The 17,885-nt window shown below is 33.4% G+C and overlaps 1 long non-coding RNA gene across 3 annotated transcripts; it reads left to right on the top strand.

Moving 5' to 3' along the window:
* Positions 1 to 888: 888 nt before the first annotated feature.
* Positions 889 to 15,208, top strand: LOC129928620 (uncharacterized). 3 transcript variants are annotated; one of them, XR_008780070.1, is made up of 5 exons: positions 889 to 1,261; positions 5,575 to 5,713; positions 5,950 to 6,039; positions 6,687 to 6,775; positions 7,252 to 15,208. It is a non-coding gene; the product is annotated as an uncharacterized LOC129928620 (long non-coding RNA). The 3 variants fall into 3 exon arrangements; XR_008780072.1 differs by lacking the exon at positions 889 to 1,261 and adding an exon at positions 4,757 to 4,787; XR_008780071.1 differs by lacking the exon at positions 889 to 1,261 and adding an exon at positions 5,120 to 5,138.
* The last annotated feature ends 2,677 nt before the right edge of the window (positions 15,209 to 17,885 follow it).

Raw genomic sequence — 17,885 nt, 5'->3', positions numbered from 1 at the left:
TATTTTTTGAATATATAATAAACCAGATGGTTCATAAATAAATTGATTATTGAAATTCAACAGATTGTATATTTAGGGTCATATTTTCCTAATCATTTTTGTTTTTGAAATTATTAGTTCTGTTAGAAGGCCTGCATACAACATTTACCAGACAGACATCTTTGTTTATCTCTCTATTTGCAGACTTTGAGAAATGCATTAGATTTAAACTTACTTTAGACTTAGGTCCTCCCGCGCCGTTCGGTGCATTGGGCGGCAAGCTGTCTCCATAAAGATCTGGCAATGTCTGAAGCCTCCTCCCACCTGGTGTGTCGAGTTTGCCGTTTCTGTAGCAATAGTGGTTTTACAGGGTGGGGGTCGCTAGCCCCACGCCAAACCCTCCTCCTTTTTCACCTGGGCTTGGGATTTAAATGGCTTTTAAAAATATTTTAATTATAGCACATGATGAAGGATGGGATATTGCTCATGACATCTTAAAAGATAAAAAAAAAAAATGAGCTAAATCTGTTTATGCTATTGGGTATGTTGGTTAAGTTTTTTACTTCCCAAAACTAGTGATGATGAGATAGAAACAGATAAAAAGACAACACCACATAATTATTTTCAATTTTCCCTAATGCCATTAGAGAGGGGGAATGGGATGCCTCAATCGGCCAGGAAAACCAATGACTTAGTAGAGGTGAAGTAACTTATTAACATGCCTGACTAGATTGATCATGAAATGCATAGGAATATTCTCTTTTGAAGTAATGCCTGTAATCTAGAAGATATAAAGATTGTGTTGTACTGTTCTTTTTGGTCTTCCTCTGTGCCTTGTGCCTGTGGGTTCCCATCTAAAGCCTGAATAGCTCTTTTGTTGGCATTTTTTTTTTAGGTGTAACTTGTGTATTGTTCACTATTTATTAAGTTTTGAAAGTGGCTGAGTTTGGAAAGACCTAATCAACTTTCTAACAAACAGCTCTGCTAGCTTGTAGACATCTAGGTGAACATATAAGGATATCTAGCATGTAATAAATTCTATGAAACTTTTAAAAGAATAAGTATATTATTATGAGGTTGTTTTTAGAATAAAGGCATATATTAATATATTTAAATAGTTTGTACATTTTGGAAAGTGTTATGCAAAAGTGATTCTGTTCACAGCTGCCATTATCCAAGGACATATGATTCTCTGGAGGCTTACATCACTGGAAAAAGTCTTTGGGCCCCTGAAGATTACATTACATGTAATGCTGCAAAAGGAGGAGGATGCTGGGCCAGGGTAAACACTCCATAACATAATGACATAGTGAATGAAATAACATTTTATTTTAGTGTATAATAGTTGTAATTTTAGTCTAAAATATTTAAATAAATGTTACAGTATAAGCCAGTTCCTGAATTAGCTTGTCACAATGCACATTCAGCCAAAGTTAAAAATTCTTGAATAAAGTTATCTCTATTGTACTTAAGCTAGCTATATCCTGTATAGTCAAAAGATTGGCAGAAATTCTCTCTGCAAATGATGATGTGCTGATTCATAATGGAACATTTGATTTTTTAATGGGGGGGGGGGACTTTCTAAGTGGTTAAGTGCAACTGCTTTTAAGCTAGAGTTTTCAGGTTCAAATCTTGGTGAAGATTGTTTTTGAATTTCAGGATCTTAGAGTGCCTCAAGTCCATGCAATTCTAATGACATTAGTTGGGGAAGTAAAGAAGGTTTATCATTGTGCTGGCCATATCATGATACCTTTATAACTGTAGGCCACTGAAACAGAAGACATTTACATCATCTGCCCTATAGATTCATCATGATCATCACTCCTTTGAGTTCCTTATGGAACATAGGGCCTCGACAAAAACACGCCACTCTCCACGGTCTCTTGCTAGCTTTTTGATGGTGTCCCAGCTCTTCCCGGTCTTCACTGCTTCTTCAAGTACACTGCGTCGCCATGTTCTTTTTGGTCTTCCTCTGCGTCTTGTTCCCTGGGGGTTCCACTCTAAGGCCTGCCTAGCTCTGTTGCTGGTATCTTTTCTAAGGGTGTGACCAATCCATCTCCACTTCCTCTCTAAGATCTGCACTTCTATATTTTTCTGTCCACTCATCTCCCACAGTTTGGTGTTTTCTACTTTGTCATCTGTTGATGAAGGTCTGTATTTTTTTTGTTGTGGCTTCAGTTGTTCTCCATGTTTCAGAACCATACAGTAGGACAGCCTTGACATTAGAGTTAAAGGTTCTTAGTTTAGTCTTGTTTGAGATGTAAGGAGATTTCCAGGTTGGTTTTAGCTGTGTAAATGTCTGACATGCTAGATTTATACGGCGTTTAATGTCTTCATCTGTTCCACCTGATATACTGACTACACTCCCAAGGTATATAAAATTTTCTACTTGGTCTATTGTCTGAGAATTCAATACTATGTCTCCACTTTGTTTATTTTTTACTTTAAGTACTTTAGTTTTTTGGTGGTTTATTTTGAGGCCCATTCTTTTTCCTACTTCGCTTAAAGCTGTGACCTTTTCTTGCATATCCTGTAGTCTGTGTGATAATAGGGCTATGTCATCAGGGAATTTCAGATCTTCCAGCTTTTGTATGAGAGTCCATTGGATTCCTTTCCCTGTGTTAGAGTAGGCTTCTTTTGTGACCCAATCCAGTACTAGAAGGAACAGGAGTGGTGAAAGAAGACATCCCTGTTTGACTCCTGTTGTGACTGGAAATTCCTCTGACAGCTTGCCACAGTGGGTTACTTGGCAGGTGAAACCATCATAAAGGTTCTTGATTATGGTTATTATTTTATTGGGGATCCCATAATGTCTCATTACAGTCCAAATAGATTCTCTGTCGACACTATCAAAAGCTTTTTCAAAGTCAACAAAAATTGCATAGAGAGGAGATTGCCATTCGACACATTGTTCTACAATTATCCTGAGTGTAGCTATTTGGTCAGCACAAGATCTCCCTTTTCTGAATCTGCCCTGTTCTTCCCTTAGGTGTTCATCACATGCTCCCTTTATTCTGTTTAGTAGGATTCTGCTAAAAATCTTGCTTGGTACTGACAGCAAAGTGATGCCTCGCCATTTCTCACATTGTGATAGATCTCCACTCTTTGGTATTTTTATTAGCAAGCCCTATAGATTGCAAGTTTTAAAAGGCATTCTTATTACATTTTAATCCGCAACTATTCTAAAAATTATAATCATTTTTTCAGACATTTTTTCTTTTCTGAGCCACTAAATTGATGATTATGTTAAATCAACAATTGATTTTAAAATAATATTTCTGATTTACTTTGCAAGAAAAGGCTAATATTATAAGCAATACTTACTATAGTCAAATTATGCACTTTTATAAAGTATGCTAAGCAGGCTTAAACAAAGCATAAAAAAAGAATATTTGCTATTGATCTTTTAGAAAATGGGGCTATAGAATATACAACTATCTATTTGTTATAATTTTAATGAAGGTTTTTTTGTTTTTACATTTTATCCTCAAATTTAAATCAAAACTATGTCAATAGCTATATGTCTTCATAAGTTATAACTAATTTAACATGTATTTATCTTTGGAATGTTTGTAAATTGTTTTACATGTTTCGGATGTCCCTTCAGAGTTGAAGATAGTTTACTTCCTAGTCCAAACCTCCCGCAGGGTGACGGGGGATGGGAGCAGGCAGGGTTTGAACTAGAGACCATCGATAAATCCGATCGACAGTCCAGCGCGCAAACTGTACGACCTGGCAGTCAGGATCGTTATCTGGGTAACTATTGTCTGATAAATTGAAATAATGATTAAGTCTAGAAGAAGTAAAACTATGGCATGCATCCTGTTTGGAACTATCTATTCACCTAAATTAATTCCACTAACTTCGATAGTAAAGCAGTTTACTTGCTATGTTGTGAGTCTTTTTTTTTAAAAAGATAAAAAAAAATGAAACATTTGTTGGTGCTTCTGCTCTGACACTGCAAAAAAAGTAGGTCTGTTGAAGTTAATGAATAATAAAAACAAAGAAGAATATCCAGATTATACATGATTACATTTTGTAGTGTCATTCAATAAGGAAATCTACTTGAATTGTAAGCATGTTTCTAACCCTAAATATTTACTATATAAATAAATTATGGCTTTCATATAGTGCTACTTTCATGCTTATAGCATGCTCAGAGCACTATGGTCCAATCTCATTTGTGGACCAGTGGGAGTAGGTTTTCTAACTGCCTTAAAGCACTCAGTAAACACAACTCAACTCGAGTTGTGTGTCGAACCTCTTGCCCCCTTCATAGGCAGCCAAGCTAAGCCAAGTTCAAGCGTAGTTGGCCTCTTGACCACGCTTCCTACTAGGCTCGATTGGTTACCTTGGTTGTGGAAAAGGAAATATTTAAAGTTCTTGAAGTGTTCAGTATCCTCATTTTGTAATTAAACCTGATGCATGATGGACATTAATATTTTTACTTTATATTTTCATATGTTTCCAACTGTGAATTGCCTCTTACTTTAAAATTTAGCTCTAGCTGGATAACTTTGTGCAATAGAAAAAATTATGTTTAGATTTTGGAAATTATAATTTATGTGCTACATCTTAAATTCACTATATACTTGTAGAACTATTGCTTGGAATCTAATTGCAAGTTTCTACTGTCGACTGTCATACTAGATATGGTCTTATGACTGCATTAGAACCGAAACTATAATGGAATCTAATTGCAAGTTTCTACTGTCGACTGTCATACTAGATATGGTCTTATGACTGCATTAGAACCGAAACTATAATGTTTGCCCCCCCCCCCCTCCCTCCCTTCATATGGAAAGCAGGTAAATCTTTCATTTAGAGCCAAATTATATAACCCATACCGTATTTATACAATAAAAGTGTACTGAGCATGTTATAGTAGAAAGAAGACACATTATAGAAATCTTATACATAAGAATTTGGATACCAAGAAAAAAAATCTTTTCTCTAGTGAAACTAGATCTGTATGGATAATGGTTTGCTTTTAATCTTTAACAATACAGCCAATCAACCTAACTGGTACATCTGGTAACAGGTACATCTCTTATGACTAAAATCACCAGTGTGTGTGTTTTGTATCAAGGATGTGCATGTTGTTGGTTTTGAAAAAATGTTTGATGTGACTGCCAAGGCTTTTTACAAATCTTTTGTATGTGTGTATGTGTTTTTTTTTCTATTTTTTTAAATTTTATATTGTAATCGGAATTCTTAAATGGTGGGAAAAATATGTAAACCACTATTTTGACTGTCAAAAACAGTAAACCTAAAAAAAATAAATTTTGTAGTTTTAAACAAATTGAATCACACTTATAACATATATAAAATATAGATTTATAACATATTGAATCACACTTATAACATATATAAAATATAGATTTATAACATATTGAATCACACTTATAATACATACAGGCTGGTTGCCTGGTCGTGTGGTATATTGTTTGGACTTCTCGATGGTCCTGGGTTAATACCTTGCCTGCTGTCATCCTGCTGGAAGTTAGGACTAGGAAGTAAATTATCTTCAACTCTGAAGGAACAACTAAAATATGTGAAACATTTTACAAACATTTTTTTGTCTTCCTTTCTCAGCACATACAACTCAATTTACTTCTATTGGCTGGAAATATTTAAAGCATGACAGTGGCGTAGGTAAATTACCAAATAGTGGATCTTATGTTGGATTGATCAGCCCTGATGAACTGACCTGACCATTGTAATTGAAACCATAGTGAGTAATAATTTCTTAAAAGCACTCTTCTTACCTCCCTCCCCTCCCCTTAAGATTCTAAAGAAAAAATTTGTCAGCATGTTACATTACTAGACTGTAAGACTCTTTATGACATATCTGTCAGACATACCTACAGGTTGGAAAACTTATCTATTTGACATACCTAGATGACATATTAACTCTGATTAATAAAAGAAAAAATTTTTTCAGACACAATCACTTTATTTGTATTTCAGACTCATGACCACTCTATCTGTATAGGTCCTGGTATACCCTGGGATGATGTTCACCCACAACTTTTAACTTGAAATCTTAAAGGAAGTTTTGTAAGTATATTTCATTAGATTCTTCTGCTTAAAATAATTTATAACAATAAAGAAAAAGTTAAAGACTGCTATTGCATGAGGCTTGTATTTAAAAAAAAAAAAAAGAAAATATAATTACTGACAAATGAATTCAAAAGTTTGATGTCAGCTGGCAGAATATGAACCTGGCACCATTATTATTATTATTATAGCTTTTATATAGCGCTACTTTCATGCTTATAGCATGCTCAGAGCGCTTTTTGGTCCAATCTCATTTGTGGACCGGTGGGGGGGAGGGGGTATCTAGGAGTTGGTTTTCTGTGCTGCCTTTGGGCGCTAGGTAAACACATCTCTGCCCGAGTCGGGTGTCGAACCTCGAGCCCCCTTCTAGGTAGCCAAGCCAAGTTCAAGCGCACTTGGCCTCTCGACCACGCTTCCCACCATTGTGAAAGATAATCCAGTGTGCATACTGCACAACCAGGCAGCCATCCAGTCTTAAAAAGAATGTGTTAATTAATCATTTTATTTAGTTTTAAATTAGACTGTTTTATGTTTTATTTGTATCTCTTTTCTATGGACTTTCTTTTGTTTTAACAATAATTTATTACCAGTTATATAAATTTAGTAAAATGTTTGCAGCTAAATATCACTACCATTGTTATCTTTAGGCTAAACTAACAAGCATGAATGTCTGGTACAGTAAGATAGGGTTAATGGTCAACCTGACATTATGGTTCATTCATTGGGACAGCTAATGGTGAGTCAATTCTATTTTTAAATATTAAATTAATCTGATGAATTCCTTTGACTCTTTTTGTATTAAGTATCAGACTTGGCAGTGAAACAAAGAGCAAGGAAAAGAAGCATAACTTAATTTATTTAGGTGATAGAGTAGCAGAGAAGGCCTAAAGTGTCTAATGCAGAACATTCTCAGGACATAAGCAATGTATTCATATCTTGTACCTTTGCTGAAATGTTAACAGACAGAAATTTAAAGTAGGGAATCCACCTGGGAAATAGTTTAAAGAGTGTTGGTAGACAAAAAGATTTTTAAAAAATAACCATAGACTTGCAATGAAAAAAAAAAGAGCCTACTGCTGTGCCACACCAGTTGGTTAAAAGAAAGACTTAGCAAAAGAAAATCTGGAGATGCTTTAGTAATAAATAAGTCAGCACTTTAATATTGTATTCATATATATATATATTCATATTATCACATTCCATCTTTCACAGTTTGTGTCTGACCAAGCAGTTCTCAAGTTAGGGCTTGATGAAGTCTACAAACTGACCATTATATCTACTGGACAAAAAAGGATCTTATATGTATATTTTAAACCTGGTCAATGCCTATTTCTCCACTATTGTTGACATCTTGAGACATCACCATCGGCAGAAACCGAAAACGGCTGATACATTTGTGTGGGTGAAAAACTGAAGGCGTCGCTCGAAGACAGCTGATACATTTGTGTGGGTGAAAAACTCAAGGCTTCGCTCGAAGACAGCTGATACATTTGTGTGGGTGTAAAATTCAAGGCGTCGCCTGAAGACAGATGATACATCGTTTCCACGTGAGCGCTCGTCACCAACTTTTGACACGCTCTTGCATTGTCGAGGTTTCACCTTACATTGCTATACAGAAGGTCCTCCATTTAGACCTCTGTTCACTTATGGTCATTCTAATTTTTCAGAGACTTTACATATTTGGATTATCTAAGCTGAAGTTCTCCACTTAAGTACTGTTGGATTATTTATACGAATGTTCAAGTACTTTTGGATTATTGATCTTTGACGTTGAAGTTGGACTAACTTGTACCTATTGGCGCTCTCCTAGTCATCGTTGTACGACGAAGAAATAACACATGCCTGCATTACTACACTTACATTTTGGATTATCTTATTGGATTATTTGGATTACCTGTTGGACTTGTGTTAATTGTAAAGGTCAAGAGGAAATATTTTTTGACATTACTTGAGCATTTGAGCCATCTTATGGCATATGACTGGATTATTTTACTACTACTTTGATGCTCACATTGATGTGTATTCTCAATCGGATTACTTAGTTACCTTACCCATGGATTATTATTGAACTACTCAAGCTGTATTTGTATTTGACAAGCTACAAGAGAGGATTAATCTACATCAGTCTACAAAAGAAAGTCTGTAAGTTATAATTAAGGATTGAATATATTCATATGATTAATAAAGTACATTGATTTTGCTGTGGTATAGCAGTAATTGAAGTTGATTATATATAGAGTTAGTGATTGATAACTCTTGGAACCATATTAAATTGATTTTCATTTTTTATATTTGTTACCTTAAAGGGCGGTCGGCGTGGGTCTGTCTTATGTTTTGAGATTGAATCGGCACAATTTATTTGTTCCGTTCGTTTTCACTTCATCTGATAGGGATCTTTAGGGATTTTCTTGTTGTTCTCCTAGTCCTAATAAGGTCCGAGTAGACCAGCCTTGTTCAGTAGGGACTTCTCTATCATTTTGAAATTTTTTGTTTAGTGGTATATAGTTTTGTTTGTACAATCGTAGTGTGATTTCTCTTTGTATTCATATTGTTTGTTTGTGTAAGTCTTGTATTTACATATCTGTGATTCTCTTGTCAAAGTCTTCTATTTATTGATTTCTTTTAAAGCAGACTGTATTGTTATCTATATTGTTTTTGTGTTCGTCACCTATACTTTAATTTATCTCTTTATTCTCTCATTAATTAATTTTTTTTTTCATTTTTTTCACTGCACATTTAACATGTTACAAAGATATATTTGAAGTAATAATATTGTGTACATATATACTATCACTTGAATTAGAGCCTTATTTTTTGAGCTCTTGTACTTATTTTGTATTGACACATTTCTCGTACTCTGATTATTTTGTTGGTACATTTTGACGCAACGCTTATTACTATTGACTCATTTGTACATTGTATTTGGCACACATTGATTACAAACTCAACACATTTATTGGCCATCTATTATTTTAAATATCAAAGATACATGCAAAGTGAGACATTATTATTTGTATTTTGATAACTAAGCACTCACTACACAGTTAATACTACATACAGATTGGAATCCTATATATTTGTTGACTTTATACACGTTGAAGATTATTTAATATTTATTGACATTATACACACTTGAAGCCTAAACCCATACCTATCAACAATGTCTACCTATGATAAAATCTTGGAGTTGGCCAGAGAAATGGAATTGAAGGGTGAAAAGAAAAGAGAATTGGATGAATTAAAGAAGAAAGAACGTGAAGTAGCGGAACGAGATGAACGAGCGGCAGAAAGAGCGCATCAGAAAGAAATGAAAGAAATAGAGGGAAAAGTTGAGTTAGCTAAACTGGAAGCTGCAAAAGTGAATCCGAACATATTACAACCACTGACACAGCAAGCCAAACCATACGTCTCGAAGTTCCATAAGTTCAATGAGAAAAACGAAACTCTTGAAAACTACATTGTGCAATTTGAGCACATAGCCTCAACGTATGACATGTCTCCTAGAGATATGGCCAAGCACCTACTCGCCAATCTTGCAGGTGAACCGCTGAACATAATAGCCACCCTGACACCTGAACAAAAGACTGACTACAAGGCTGTGAAAAACAGACTCCTCGAACACTTTGGCAAATCCGAGGACCACTACAGAAAACTCTTTCGAGACATCAGATTGCAAAAGAACGGTGATTACAACAGAATTATTTTTGAAATTTGAAATTAAGCAAAATATCTTAAAGTGGCTTGAACTCTCCAACCGTGATATGACGAGACCAGACCAAATCATTGATATGTTCTTAATTGACAGTGTACTATTGAATGTTACAGACAACATTTTCACTTTCCTGAAAGAGAAGAAAATTAAAAACGAAACAGAACTCATAACTAACCTGAATTTATTCAAAGACAGCCATCCCAATCACACCATCGACAGAAGAGACCATCATTAACACTGATTCAAGTAAATTCAAATACAGCAGCAACAATAAAACCTGCTTTAACTGCGGCATAAAGGGTCACATAAAGAGCCAATGTAGATCAATCAACAGAAGCACTTTCCAGTATCAAAGTGGCACATATCGAGACAATAAATATGACAACAGAAGAAACAGGAGAGCAACCCAAAGTTACAGCCCTAATGATAGAAGAAGGCAATACAACACCAACAACGATAATTACAACTTCCAGAACTATCAAAGAAGACAGCAATACAATACCAACAACTTTCAGAACTATCACAGACAATCCAGACGTGATGGCTACGAACGAAACAGATACAACAGAAATACTTCAAACAGATGGCAAAGTAACAGCAACAATAGAATCCATAGACGCCCTAGCAGTTATGACAACTCAGCCGCAACCATCGACACTCACGAACACGAACATGTAGCATTCATGAACTCAACTCCAGAAAATAATTCCTATCCATTACTTACAAACGGGCTGGACAACGCATCACGAAACAGTAACATTAGAACTGGAAACACACATGACACTAGTAGTTAGCAAGCTAGACATAGGGCAGCACAACATACAATTTTGTTTATTATACAATAGGATACAACACCATCACAAAATCACTAAATATCAGTAATATAACTAAACAATGACATTGTTCACATAAGTCAACAACTATAATTATCACACTATTTTACATAACACTAGCACCGTTAAGGACTCATTAGCCAGTACAAGTGTAATTCATTGAATCTGTTGATGCCATATTCTACATATAACTTTGATTGTATTTGTACACATGACACTTCAAAAGGTCATATGTGCCCAATTTTTGCATATGTGTAAATTATTTTTCCAAGAGTCCATTTGAACAGAACGCAGTCATATTAAAACCTAAGTATGTGACACTATTTATTGAAATGTATTTTTCATTTTTTCAAATGTACATAACCTTTGTAAATTGTATAGATATGACTGTGACATTGATCTTCACTGATGAATTTATTTTTTCCCACATATCAGTTTTGAAGACTATTTGAGCTTAATTCGAGGCTTGAAACGATACACTTGATGATATGTAATGCAAACAATGATTTTTTGAAAAGAATATTGTATTTAATTAGTGAGATCTATTTGAGCATTACTGATGGCTTGAAAAATAATTGATACTGTGTAATGCAAACTGAATCTTTGAATAGAAGATTGTACTTAATATGAGAATATTGGAGCATTATTGATGGCTCATGAAGTAATATATATAATGTGTGATGTAATCGCTGATTTTTTTAGGAGAAGATTGTATTTAATATGAGAAAATTATTTGAGCATTATTGATGGCTCGTGAAGCAATACATTTGATGTGTGTCATAGACACTGACTTTTTGAGAAGATTGTATTTAATATGAGAAAATTATTGGAGCATTATTGATGGCTCGTGAAGTAATATATTTGATGATGTGTGATGTAGACACTGATATTTTTTGAGGAGAAGATTGTATTTAATGACAAAACTTTTGGAGCATTATTGATGGCTCAAGCAGTATATTTTATATTATGTGATGATAACACTAATTTTGAGAAGAATATTGTATGGATATGAGAAAACTATCGAAGCATGATTAATGGCTCGAAGTAATATACTTGATTTTTGAAAGAACATTGTACTTGATTCATGAAGACTATTGGAGCACTATTAATGGTTCAAAGTAATATATTTGATTTTTGAATAGAACATTGTATTTGAGTGATGAAGACTATTAGAGCACTATTAATGGCTCGAAGTAACATATTTGATGTTACATAACGTGAAAAGCTGATTCATTTTTTCGAGAGAAGATTGTAACTTACACTTATGTTAAAAGAACTTGTGCTCACAGTAAGACATATGAGCCAAATGAATATCATGATAACGACCTTGATGCTTTAATAAGCTTATGACTTTGATGATTTAAATATGTTCCTCATAAATCATCATTAAAGAATATATTTTCTTGACTTCATGATTTAGTAGCATTGTCAAAACATTGCCATTATTTTTGTACATAAACCATTGAGACAACATAAATATTTATTATAGATACATTTCACTTGCATTGATTTATTTTAAAGAACATTGTCAATATCTTTTCATTTGACCATGTAACCATTGTCAATATTTTTCATTTGATTATGTAACCTGATGGGATAAACTAAGTATATTTGTATACGAGCATTTTTCATGGCTGCTCATTCCTTTGTAAAATTAATATTGAAAGCATTCTTTTGATAAATTGAGAATTTACTTTGAAATTTTGTGTAAAGAAACACTTGCTTTTTGAGTAATGTTGACAACTATGAGTATTGTCTACACAGACAAATATTTTTTCAAATATTGTAAGGTCAAATGAGACCATATATTAGTCTCATCAAATTTTTTGATGGCATGATAAGACATGTGCCAGAGATTATAGCACACATTGTACATTTGTATGGATTATTTCTCTCTCAAAAGATGTGACTATACATATAATAGTATTATTACTTAAATTTCAAAAGATTTTTACAAAATCTTTTTTTTTTGAGGGAAAGGGCGTAATGTCACAGTCTTAGTTGACATTGCATGATCTAAAGTTCACATCATGTTAATAGTTTAAAAGACACGTGGAATTCCTAATGTAGAAAAGAGGAAGTAGAATGAATAAAGTTGACTTTGAAGTCAGTCAGTCAGTAAAGTAAAGCAGTCAAGTGAAGTCAAGTTAGAAGTCAAGTGTTATTCTTTGGACCGAGTGGTCAAGTATATTTTAGTCCGGGATGGACAGTAGCGACTTAGAAAAGTCTGTAGTAATTTCAGTTAGAAAGTAACTTGTAGGCAGTTGTTGCCAGTGGTCTTTTGAGACATGTATTAGTTAATCTATATTTCTACACAGTGTTGCCCGCTGAGATGCGGACATGATTTGTTGTTAACGTATTGGATACTTTTGATACCGCTGTTATGCGGATAGGATTATTATTTCTTGACTTGTAGCACTAACAAGGAGTGCAGTATATTATTATTATTATAGTAAAATAAACTTCATGTTGTCTGCTGAACGAACTTGAGTCAGTCGTATAGTGTTTGTCTTGTCACGTGTCTAGAGTACTTCAGGAAGTAAGAACTCAATATTACACCATTCAACGTTCATTGACAGACCCCCTCCCTCCCAACCATTTCCTCTGCCTTATCTTGATGACTTTGACTTTAATTAGACATTAAGCTTTCCATGTGCTGAAATTTAGCATTGTAGAACGGGAAATAAATTGTCTATGACAGTTCAAAGTGTGTATACATTTTTTTTGACGCACCCTGTAAATATATTGTATTCAGTGATTTTTTTATTTTACCATTTTCTAATATTAGTTTGTTAGCTCAATAACTATTAACCTTTTAGATTGTTATCTTTCATAATGTTAATTCTAGAAAACAAGATCTCAAAATTATATTTAGGACGATGATTACAATTACTTAGTCAATTACTTAGATAAAATAATTATAAAACAAAAGTTATATAAAGACATAATTATACAATGTTTATATTTTGTATGTTCATAAAAATGTGTATAGCAGTGTTATGGAGTGTGTGTGTGTGGGTGTTTCCAAGGTAATGTTGAGAAATTAGCGATTGGTTGGCGGATATGCAGTGAGGATGGTGAAATTACAAAAATGGTCTAGTTTAATGCAAATTACCCAGGGATCTGAAACTGTACAGACAGGTTTTTTGTAGTGAGTTAGATTTTGTTTAAAATACCATTTTATATTATTGCTACTAGATTTATTTCATTTCATCTAGGTTAGTATTAGGGTTAGTGTTATGTTGTAATAAAAGTTATATTTAGTTTTGTTTCATAAAAGAAGTTTTTTCAAGTTTCATATTAAATATATATATATATATATCCAAGCAGCAGTTCTCACCAAACTGTCATACACTGGCAGAACTACCTTAAAAAAATGTTCTGCTGGAGGCTGGTGTGGGTAGTATAGAAGAAATACTTATTCAACAGCTGTGATGGGTTGGAAAATTATCCCACATGGGGGGCGACTGCATGCCAAATGGTATCTTCAAGGATGGCGTAACGGGGTACTCCTGTAAGCACTATAAAGATTAACTCAGGCACCTTTTTGCCATAGAGGAAAGTAGGTTGTAATAGGGTTTATGAAAACACTGCACTCATCTTTTATCTTCAGCATCATTATTATTATTAAACCATTACTCAAATTTTGCTTTGTTATTTTGCCATGTAGCGATTTACTGCTGCTGGGGTGAACAATGCTTAAAAAAATAAAAATATGCTGTGTTTTTACTTTGGCCCACATTTATGTCTTTTGTATTTTTCTATACCAGTTCTGTTACTATGCAAATGCAAAAAAAAAAAATGCAAGTTGTTGCATTATTGATATTTTTTATACTAATTTTTTATTTATATTATTAATTATTTATTATTATCTAAGCATCTGTTTGTATTTGAGCTGGGTAATGAATATAGATTCTTAAATTTAATTGTTGTTTGTTGCTTTACTCACTTTTAAACTGTGACCATGTAAATTTTGTCTAGATGGAGAATGGTAATGTCTTAGTGTTAATGATTAGATTGAGAATGTTAATGTCTTAGTGTCAATGACAACAGTGAGAATGGTAATGTCTTAGTGTCAATGATAACAGTGAGAATGGTAATGTCTTAGTGTCAATGATAACAGTGAGAATGGTAATGTCTTAGTGTCAATGATAACAGTGAGAATGGTAATGTCTTAGTGTTATTGATTAGATTGATAATGGTAATGTCTTAGTGTCAATGATTACATTGAGAATAGTAATGTCTTAGTGCCAATGATAACACTGAGACAATCATTAGATTGAGGATGGTAATGTCTTAGTGTCAATGGTGTAACACTATGATTAGAGTGAGATGCACGAGATGATTTCAGTTCACGTGAAAATGGGTCTTACACATTGTCGAGCAAAGAGGTACCATTTTTGATCACATGACCACGATTTTTTAGTAAGTTAGCACCATGATGTATCAAGAGACGTAGGTGTCTCTGTTTTATGAAATTGGATTAAATAATATGAGTACCTAATTGGAGATATTTCTAAGGATGTAGTTTGTATTTGATGTGAAATAATTCGTGATGATATTTTATGGCTGAGATTGCCTACTTTATGAACTATTATTTGATGTAATAAATATTTGTCTGCCAGAGAGGAGTTTGTAATTATTTTATCCATAATATGTGATGTGTTTGATTAAGAATACAAGAACACTACATCAAGGCCAGAAGAGGCCCTTATACCATTCAATCAACATTCACACCATTCAAGATGGTACAAATAGTTAGATTGAGAATGGTAATGTCTTAGTGTCAATGATTACATTGAGAATAGCAATGTCTTAGTGTCAATGATTATATTGAAAATGGTAATGTCTTAGTGTCGATGATTACATTGAGAATGGTAATGTCTTAGTGTCATTGATTACATTGAGAATGTTATGTTAATGATTAGATTGAGAATGGTAATGTCTTAGTGTCAATGATTAGATTGAGAATGGTAATGACTTAGTGTCAATGGTAATGACTTAGTGTCAATGATTAGATTGGGAATGGTAATGACTTAGTGTCAATGATTAGATTGAGAATGGTAATGTCTTAGTGTCAATGATTACATTGAGAATGGTAATGTCTTAGTGTCAATGATTAGATAAAGAATGGAAGGTCTTAGTGTCAATGATTAGATTGGGAATGGTAATGACAGTGTCAATGATTAGATTGGGAATGGTAATGACTTAGTGTCAATGATTACATTGAGAATGGTAATGTCTTAGTGTCAATGATTACATTGAGAATGGTAATGTCTTAGTGTCAATGATTAGATAAAGAATGGAAGGTCTTAGTGTCAATGATTAGATTGGGAATGGTAATGACAGTGTCAATGATTAGATTGGGAATGGTAATGACTTAGTGTCAATGATTAGATTGAGAATGGTAATGTCTTAGTGTCAATGATTAGATTGAGAATGGTAATGACTTAGTGTCAATGATTAGATTAAGAATGGAAGGTCTTAGTGTCAATGATTAGATTGGGAATGGTAATGACTTAGTGTCAATGATTAGATTGAGAATGGTAATGTCTTAGTGTCAATGATTACATTGAGAATGGTAATGTCTTATGTCAATGATTACATTGAGAATGGTAATGTCTTAGTGTCGATGATTACATTGAGAATAGCAATGTCTTAGTGTCAATGATTATATTGAAAATGGTAATGTCTTAGTGTCAATGATTAGATTGAGAATGGTAATGTCTTAGTGTCAATGATTAGATTGAGAATGGTAATGACTTAGTGTCAATGATTAGATTAAGAATGGAAGGTCTTAGTGTCAATGATTAGATTGGGAATGGTAATGACAGTGTCAATGATTACATTGAGAATGGTAATGTCTTATGTCAATGATTACATTGAGAATGGTAATGTCTTAGTGTCAATGATTAGACTGAGAATGGTAAAGTCTTAGTGTTGATGATTACATTGAGAATGTTATGTCAATGATTAGATTGAGAATGGAAACATCTTAACCTCATTGATTAGATTGAAAATGGTAATGACTTAGTGTCAATGATTAGATTGAGAATGGTAATGCCTTAGTGTCAATGATTAGATTAAGAATGGAAGGTCTTAGTGTCAATGATTAGATTGGGAATGGTAATGACTTAGTGTCAATGATTAGATTGAGAATTGTAATGTCTTAGTGTCAATGATTACATTGAGAATGGTAATGTCTTAGTGTTGATGATTACATTGAGAATGGTAATGTCTTAGTGTCAATGATTACATTGAGAATGGAAACATCTTAACCTCATTGATTAGATTGAGAATGGTAATGACTTAGTGTCAATGATTAGATTGAGAATGGTAATGTCTTAGTGTCAATGATTAGATTGAGAATGGTAATGTCTTAGTGTCAATGATTAGATTGAGAATGGAAACATCTTAACCTCATTGATTAGATTGAGAATGGTAATGACTTAGTGTCAATGATTAGATTGAGAATGGTAATGTCTTAGTGTCGATGATTACATTGAGAATGGTAATGTCTTAGTGTCAAAGATTACATTGAGAATGTTATGTCAATGATTAGATTGAGAATGGAAACATCTTAACCTCATTGATTAGATTGAGAATGGAAATGACTTAGTGTCAATGATTAGATTGAGAATGGTAATGTCTTAGTGTCAATGATTAGATTGAGAATGGTAATGTCTTAGTGTCGATGATTACATTGAGAATGGTAATGTCTTAGTGTCAATGATTACATTGAGAATGGAAACATCTTAACCTCATTGATTAGATGGAGAATGGTAATGACTTAAAGTCAATGATTAGATTAAGAATGGAAGGTCTTAGTGTCAATGATTAAATTGAGAATGGTAATGTCTTATTGTCGATGATTACATTGAGAATGGTAATGTCTTAGTGTCAATGATTACATTGAGAATGTTATGTCAATGATTAGATTGAGAATGGTAATGTCTTAGTGTCAATGATTAGATTGAGAATGGAAACATCTTAACCTCATTGATTAGATTGAGAATGGAAATGACTTAGTGTCAATGATTAGATTAAGAATGGAAGGTCTTAGTGTCAATGATTAGATTGAGAATGGTAATGTCATAGTGTCAATGATTATATTGAGAATGTTATGTCAGTTTTTAGATTAAGAATGGTAATTTTTTAGTGTCAATGATTACATTGAGAATGGTAATGCCTTAGTGTCAATGATTAGATTGAGAATGGTAATGTCTTAGTGTCAATGATTAGATTGAGAATGGTAATGCCTTAGTGTCAATGATTAGATTGAGAATGGTAATGTCTTAGTG

This window comes from Biomphalaria glabrata, chromosome 10 (assembly GCF_947242115.1).
Source record: "Biomphalaria glabrata chromosome 10, xgBioGlab47.1, whole genome shotgun sequence".
Classification (NCBI taxonomy): Eukaryota; Metazoa; Mollusca; class Gastropoda; family Planorbidae; genus Biomphalaria; species Biomphalaria glabrata.
This window is presented reverse-complemented; position numbering and strand designations above follow the sequence as displayed.